Source organism: Rhagoletis pomonella, unplaced genomic scaffold (assembly GCF_013731165.1).
Source record: "Rhagoletis pomonella isolate Grant_MI unplaced genomic scaffold, Rhpom_1.0 Rhpom_scaffold_00012, whole genome shotgun sequence".
Taxonomy (NCBI): domain Eukaryota; kingdom Metazoa; phylum Arthropoda; class Insecta; order Diptera; family Tephritidae; genus Rhagoletis; species Rhagoletis pomonella.
In genome coordinates, this window is record NW_023458566.1 from 589,362 (window position 1) to 597,652 (window position 8,291).

Genomic DNA, 8,291 nt, shown 5'->3' on the forward strand with positions numbered 1-8,291 from the left:
AATAATCTAGGGTTGCCAGACGGCCTGGACTCGCCTGGATTGTACAGATATTTTACTATGTGTCCAGAGTCCAGATATTTTAAAATTTGTCCAGATATTTCTATTTTTTCCTTTTTTAAGGATATTTAAAAAAAAATGTTGGTGCTAAAGGAAACAAATACCAAACTCTGTACTGAGTTCATTTTCGGTATTGAGTACTTCTTATGTACAAGTACTTGTTAGTAATAGTAGTAGTAGTAATAGTCGTAGTAGTAGTAGTCAGTATCGATACTTTTAAGAATCGGGTACTGTCGATACTTTTCAGCATCGAGTACTGAGTACTTTTGGAATCGATACTGCCCAACACTACTCTGAACATCAGCTGCTTATATTAAATCGAATTTTGCAAGTAAGCAGGTAAGTTATAAAATTATGGAAATATTTGAACTATTTGTTAATAGTAAGTGTTTCATATGTAGTAAAAATGCCAGAAAGCAGCGATGAAGAGCAGCCATCAAAAAATAAGAGAAGAATGGTAACATTTTCAGACAGTTGGACAAATATTCCAGAATATTCTGACTGGCTTCAGAAGATTGATGAACAAACAGCACGGTGCACATATTGCGTAGTAAGCTTTTCAATAAAATATGAAGGTCTTAGTGCATTAAGAAAACACTTTCAATCAAAAAAGCACCAAACTATAAAATCGGCGAAACAAATCGCTGGCTCTCTAAGCAAATTTACTACAAAATCGCAAACGCCGGCAAGAAACTTAGCTGCACGAGCTGAAGTAGCATCGGTTTTTCATAATGTAATTCATGGTTTAAGTTACAATAGTCTTGACTGCCATTTGAAAGTTTCTCGCAATATATTTTGTGATAGTAAAATTGCTGGGGATATGTCATGTGGTCGTACAAAAGCTGCAGCTATAGCACGAAACGTATTAGCACCATACGCTCAACAACAAATTGTGATTGCTATGCAGAAGAATGTTTATTTTTCCATAGGCAATGATGCTTCAAGTATTGGAAATAAAAACCTATATGCTTTGACTGTCCAGTATTTCGATTCGAACAGTGGAATATGTAAAAAACTTTTAGATTTTTACGAAGATTTTGATGGAAAATCGATTGCCATATTTGAAAATATAAAGCGAATAATTGAAAGCAATGGCCTGGAAATACAAAAAATATCATCTTTTAGTGCAGATAATGCGGCAGTCAACTACGGCATCAACAATTCCGTTTATCAGAAACTCAGTGGACTTAACAAACAAATATTGAAAGCAAATTGCAACTGCCACGTTATAAATAATTGTGTGAAATTTGCAATAAATGCTTTATCTGTTGATATTGAAAATATAGTGATCAAAATATTTAATGAATTTAGCAGTTCGGCGTTAGCTTCGGAAAAGTTAAAACAGTGCTTCGAATTCGCTAATTTGCAATACAAGGCTCTTCTTCGTCATGTACCAACTCGATGGCTTTCCCTGTTTCCTGCCATAGAACGCCTCATTTTAAACTGGCCAGCAGTCAAAAGGTACTTTCTTCTAAAGGGCAAAAAAGCTACACGAAAGGAATTATGGGACTTTGTTTCTAAAAATTTGCCAGAGTCAGAAGTTATAAGTGAGAACGAGGAATGTTTTCAAGAGGGACTTTCAGAAGCATATTTATATTTTCTACACAATATGTTACCAGATTTTCAGACATCGGTGTTGGCGCTAGAAAGCGACAGTTCTACAATTGTTGATGTAGATCATATAATGCGAAAATTACTGAACACGTTGCAAAGCAAGCTGAAAGATAAATACTTTGGCAGCAAAACAAAGTCAATTTTGGCAAAACTCCCACAAAACGAAAGAAATATTTTCAAAGAAGAAGCTGAAAACTTTTTAAAAGCTGCGATTGATTACTTAACGACTCATTATGATTTCAGTGATAACTCAATAAAAAAATACTTATCTTTGTTAAGCTTAAAAGAAAACTTAATTTCTTGGGATGAAGTAGAAATGGTGATAGCTGCTTTAAACTTAAAAAATGAATTACATATTGACGTCTTATATACGGATTACTGTTCCCTAAGAAGTGTGTACGATGCAATACCAAAGAATGTACCAAATGACCAAATATGGGCATCGTTTTTTCGTTCCGTAAAAGACGAAGAAATGAAGAATTTAAAAAAGTTCATAGCATTTATATATTCCATACCATTGAGTAATGCCTTTTGTGAGAAGGTTTTCAGTATTTTAAATGACTTATATTCCAAAGATCGTAACAAAATGGCTATTGATTTAATTAAAGCTGAATTAGTTATACGATTAAATATAGATGAAAATTGTAAAACGTTCATCGAATTTTTAAATCGAGAAGATAGTACAAAACTATTGGAAGCTGCTCAAAATAACACAAAATATTTATGGAACTGAAATTCTTAAGTTTGTGTTTTTGTAATACTTGTCCGAATTCTTTTCTACAGATACATAATTTATTGTTAAAAATGTATTTGAATATGTACATGTATGTATGTATGTATTTGTAGAAAACTATATATTTTTTTTATATAAATAGCAAATGTATACCATAATGAATTTTTTATGTTTTTGTTTGATTTTGAATAAAAAAATTTTTATTTTTTTTACTACACAATTGTTTTATTTTGAGTTTTTAAATTGTACAGAAAAGTCCAGATATTTTTTTTTAAAGTTCAGATAATCCTCGATTGCAATCTGGCAACCCTATAATAATCGTAGTTAGATAAAGAAAGATAGAAAAAATTCACTTTAAGAGCTTTTAAAATAAATTTGATAGACAAGTAAGTATTTTGAATTTTTAAACCCTTACAAAAGTGTTGTAAAGTGTGGAAAATAAAATATTACGGTTGGGTATAGTGGGTTGCAAATGGTGGGAATAATAAAAAAAACGACACCTTAACAACTGATTTCATCGTAGTAACTTTTACTATGAGACTATGAGAAACAATTGTTGAGGGAAAGCAAAGGGTCTAGTGTAAATTGCACTATCAAGCATTAAAAAGCAACCAAAAATTGTAAGAAAGGCATCACTTATTTTATGGCATATTTAGATCGCGTGGCACCTGCCATACAAACCGAATTTTTCATACTGCATACACTTCCAGTCATTAGATCAAAACGAAAATAAATTTCAGAGAAAATTTTGAAATTTCATACAAAAAAGGTTCACCAAAATTAAGCAGAAATAAAAAAGTGGCGTTTTTATACAAACTTTGGGTATGCAGTTTTATAGGTCATTCAATTTTAGTATAACAAAGTGCAATTTGCAAGTGGCTAAGAGGTCGCGTTGATTTTAAAAGTATTTTGTTTTCGCGAACATGTCGAGCACATCTGAAAGCAAAGAGGATCGATTTTCTTCAAAACTCCGCTACTTTTTCTGCACTTTGCACTAAAAAATTTAATACAAACAAGCAAAAATCCAATAATCGGGCTCAGCTAGTGACTTGCAAATTAATTTTATTAGCTTTCATTCAAAAAAAAGTATAATAATAATTAATCAAATTGAGTGAAAAATTAAGGCTCCAATGAATTGTGAAAATGGCAATTTTGAACCACTGCGCTTCGGCACAGCCTATATAAATTAAAATTCGGAATTCGGACATATTTTATCAATGCCACGTTACTGAATTAGAGTTGGAAATATGTATTGAGTGAAGAACGGGCGTAACACCTTCCGGAAGGTTAAATCTGCACAGGATGTATCCTTGGATTCATTGTAAGCTAAAATTTGAGGGATTACATTTTTTTGCCTACGGGCATTTACCTCATGACAGTGCGTGATATATGTTATAACAAATTTAGCTACAAGACAATATCCGGGCCCTGGAAGGGATTAAAGGATTTTGAGAAGACTATTCAGGAAAATTTTTTGCTCGTATTTGGAACTAGAAGAAAATATAAAAAGATTCCCTCTGGAAACCGACTTTGATACAGGATGTTTTCTATATTTGGGTTTTATGGATATCTTTTTTTTCTATCTGGTAGTTAGACAACCATTTTACTTTCTTATGGAGAGCTAAAAGATTGCAAATCCAATTGCCGTATTTATGATCTCTACATAAGGTTTTTTTCTCATGCCGCTTTACCAACTATAACTTGATAATAATAAGCATTTGAGGGTCTGCGCGTTTGAACTTTGAACTGGGTGCTTTATTTATTTGAAGAGGTGTGTAGCCAATGCTACTCATCAGTTGCTTCCTCCGCATGAATGAATACGGGGAGCAGGTGGAGTCAGTTTGGAATCGTCAAAGCTTACTTATGTCTGCAAAAATTAGTGAGAAATGAAATCAGAAAGGAATTTGAATGCAACACGTTATATAGTAGGGTTACATATTTTTGTGTGATGCATGTAGCGAATTGAGAAATATTGCGGATGATAGCAATTTACCAGCTCAGTAAATGGAGTTTGGAAAGTACATCTTGTAAGAAAATAGGATTTATGTGCTGTACTCGCATATTTTTAGACACCTAGCAAACTCTATAGGGTTATTCAGAAATAGGAAAATATGCGCCTCTAAAATACGGTACTCTTACGTAGGTACACATATGTACATTAGGGTGGTGACAGGGGTGACAGGGATCAAAATGCAGATTACCCTATAAAGAAGACGTCTTAACCGACTCCAATCGGGACTAAAATTTTTATGTGGTATCTTCCACTTTAGTAGTATCGATTTTGGGTATTAAATGAAACAAAAAATTTGCAATTTTTTGAGTCTCCATGGAGCATCTGGACCCCATTGCGACACGCCTTAACCGACTACAATCGGGATTAAAATTTATAGGTGATATTTTCGACTACAGTAGTATTGATTTTGGGTATCAGTTGGCAAAAAAATTAATTTTAATATTTTGAGTCTCTATAGAGGAATCTGAACTTTGTCCCCTGTGCGACACGCCTTAACCGTCACCAATCGGGACCGGAATTTTTATGTGATATCTGTGACCGTGGTATTACCTATTGAAGAGGTGAGACTGAAAAAAATCGCTGATTTGATTTTTAAGGACCACCCTAATATGCATATGTTCCAATTCAGCTCCTTTAGCATTAAAAGCACTGCATTAATTCTTACTTCTGCATCATCAGAATTAAAGTGAGCACTTGGTATTTGTTTATATGTACATATAAAGTTCTGGTGGGATAGCTTATCGTCCATTTTATGTGCATATAAGTATACAAAATAGTAGCTCACTGCGTATCTTTTTAGTTACGATAGTATGGTTCAAAAGGTGAAATAAAAATTATGACGGTGATTGCTCTGAACCCTGAACGCGCATATAATTATTGTATTACACATTAAGTGTCAAATGTTGGCCTTTGGTCTTAGTATTTCTTAGTTTAAACAAGTTTCTGTATAATCAAGTGTTAACTTGATTTAAAGAAATCTTAATTGATGTAAAAACAAGCAATCCGATAGGTACATATGCGATATGCAACATGCCCCACAACCAGTTAAACAAAGTATGTATTTAAAATAGCAATTCAACAGCTTGATAATTAGTATGCATAACTAGTAACACTTCGCTACAACTCTATAGAGGCCAACGATGATAAAGAAAAATAAGTTCGGACGAAAGAATTATGTTGGCAAATATGTTTTTTTTGTTAGATCTGCAGACAGTTTATCTTTTTAAAATCTAAAAGCAAACTACTTTAGTTGTAACTATTCAAATTAGATATGAAACTCAATTAAGTCAGTAATTTGCAATGCAAATCGATTTGCAAAATTAGCGTTAGCAGCAAGTGTAGAAAATATTATTAAATATGCAATGCAAAAACAACGAATGCAAAGTTGTTGTGGCGGGGCGGCATCGGGTACAACGCGAAAACGTCAACGATTTGTCAACGGCGTTTAACGGAAAATACGCTTATATGATGGCTTGACAGGCACATGACAAGTCACGTGTACTTTTACAAGAGGTAAACTTTAATAAGAAGAAGAGTCATACGAAGCATGCGCGAAAAGCTGAAGTCGGTGCAGTAGGCGAAGTCTGCTTTTTTAAATTGATCGACTGCCCTTTTAAGTCTGGAATTGCCGACAAAATGAAGCAATCGATTGTTGTACACATTAAATTTTATGCAAATACATACTTACACAATGATGTATTTGTATTTGAAAAGCAGTTGTAGGCGTTATCACACCAAAAATTTACAGCAAAGCTAATTAAAATAGCGAAAGTGTGTTTATGTGGCCCCTAAAAGGCAAATTACATGCCGTAATGATAACAAAAATGGAGAAAAATGTTGCAGCTGTCGAAAAAGTATTTTAAATAAAATAATATATGTATTTTTCTATTTAATTTCGCTTTTATTTCAGCAACAACCACCTCAAAAAACAAAAATAAAAAATTAAATAAAAAAACAAAAGACTTAAGCTGCGAACTTTGACGGCCGCTGTTTGCCATTTTTGGATTGTTGGCTTTTTGGCGAGGTTTTTTCTAGCGTTATTCAAAAAAAAACCCCTTAGACATGCACATGTGTATGTAATTGCGTGTCTCAAAAGCATGCGTGGCACGCACAAATGACAGCGGTTACAGTGGCATGCATGTCAATGGGGCCGACACTTGGCAGCCTTGGTTACTATGACTTTGGCTGTTTTTGTTGTTTGGTTTTATTTGTTTGTTTTTCAAGCTGCTCTCTATAATCGCTTATTGCTTGAATACAGCTGCGTACTCGTTACAATACGCTTGTAGTGATTTGTTACTGTCACTCAATTGCAATTTTGTTGTTTGGAAAACGGTTTGGCATGCAACATTAACGAGCTGCTTGTAAGCAGAAAATTGAGTTATGTTGCATTTAAGTTGTGTCGCTGGGCCTTTTATGTGAATATAGCTTTTTAAATCATTGAAAAAGGGTTAAAAATATGTATATACACATACATATGTACATTAGAGCGGAGTAATTTAATTTCGAAAAATATGTATGGCATATTCGAATTCTAAGTTCGGTTCCAAGCAAAAATTGAGAAAAAAATATTTACGAGAAATGACGTTTGTTCCTCCCAATTTTTAAAGAAAAAGGAGTTTATGAAAATTTTTTCTGAACGAAATAAATTTTTCATTTAAAACATTTTGTGTTTTCTTCATAAAATCATAGCAGCATATGCTTTTTCTTTTGAAAATTGAGAGGGTTAAACCGCATTTTTGGTACATAGTTTGTTCACCATTTTTGCTTAGAATTAATCGTAGAATTTCAATTTTCTACGAAAATTTTGCTTCGAACAAATTACTCTGCCCTAATGTACCTAAATACATATAACATCATACGTTTTTGAAATTACGTGCATTTTCGCACTAACAAAAAAACTTGGCAAATTAAATACAGAAGGAAAGCTGCACATTTCAACTAAATGTTTGATTTCAACCAGAGTGAGCAATTTGAAATATCAAACCATTAAAAAGTTATTCAATTTGCTTCTTAAATTTTCTTGCTAAGGAACGTCAAATTTGCAAGCACAAAAATTAATCGGAGCATTTCAACGAAATAGCTGAGCAACCAACTCTGAAGAGAATCATGAATAGTAAAGAACACAGGAAATATTCTCAAATATATTCCTAGTCTGGCATACCGATGTCTAGAAGACGTCGAAAATAAGCGGAAAAATTAAAAATAAAAACATCTAAGTAATCTGAACTTCACACCTAAAGTGCAGAGATTAATCTTTAGTGGAAATAGCACAGCGGATATATAGTCATCTTAATTAAGCAATCAAAGGCTCTCGAGTGTGTGGGAAAATGAAATGCCTTACTTCTTAGCAAAATTCCCTTTCTCCCTGAATATGGGACCCGAAAGACGAGCAAAGAAATCAGAAAGAGGACTGGCTTGTGTGGAAAGCTGAAGCAACAACTTTAATAGAGCCAAAGTACTTATTCGCAATAGAACCACGCACTCACATAAATTGCCATAGACCACCCACGACTTTATTTACCCGACAATAAAAATTCTAGCAGGTAACAATTACATGATCCTGGTGGCGAAATCCCGCCACCTTTGCGAGCGGTAACCATTCTCACTCACGCATGAGTATCCTGCTAGAACACAAAACTACGTCCACGTGCATATCATTTAATTTAGACGAAAATACTTGGTTATCATTATTGCTTATCGCTCATCGTGGTCTGTTATGGCCCCATCAATGTTCTTTTCTAAAAAAAGTGGGAACAAATAAATCTACCGATATAAAATTCCCTTTAAACAGTGACTTTTTTTAATGTTGACACCTGGTAATTCCTATTGTCAACCGAACCGGTCGTTTTTAATTTGGAAATCAAATATTAAGGA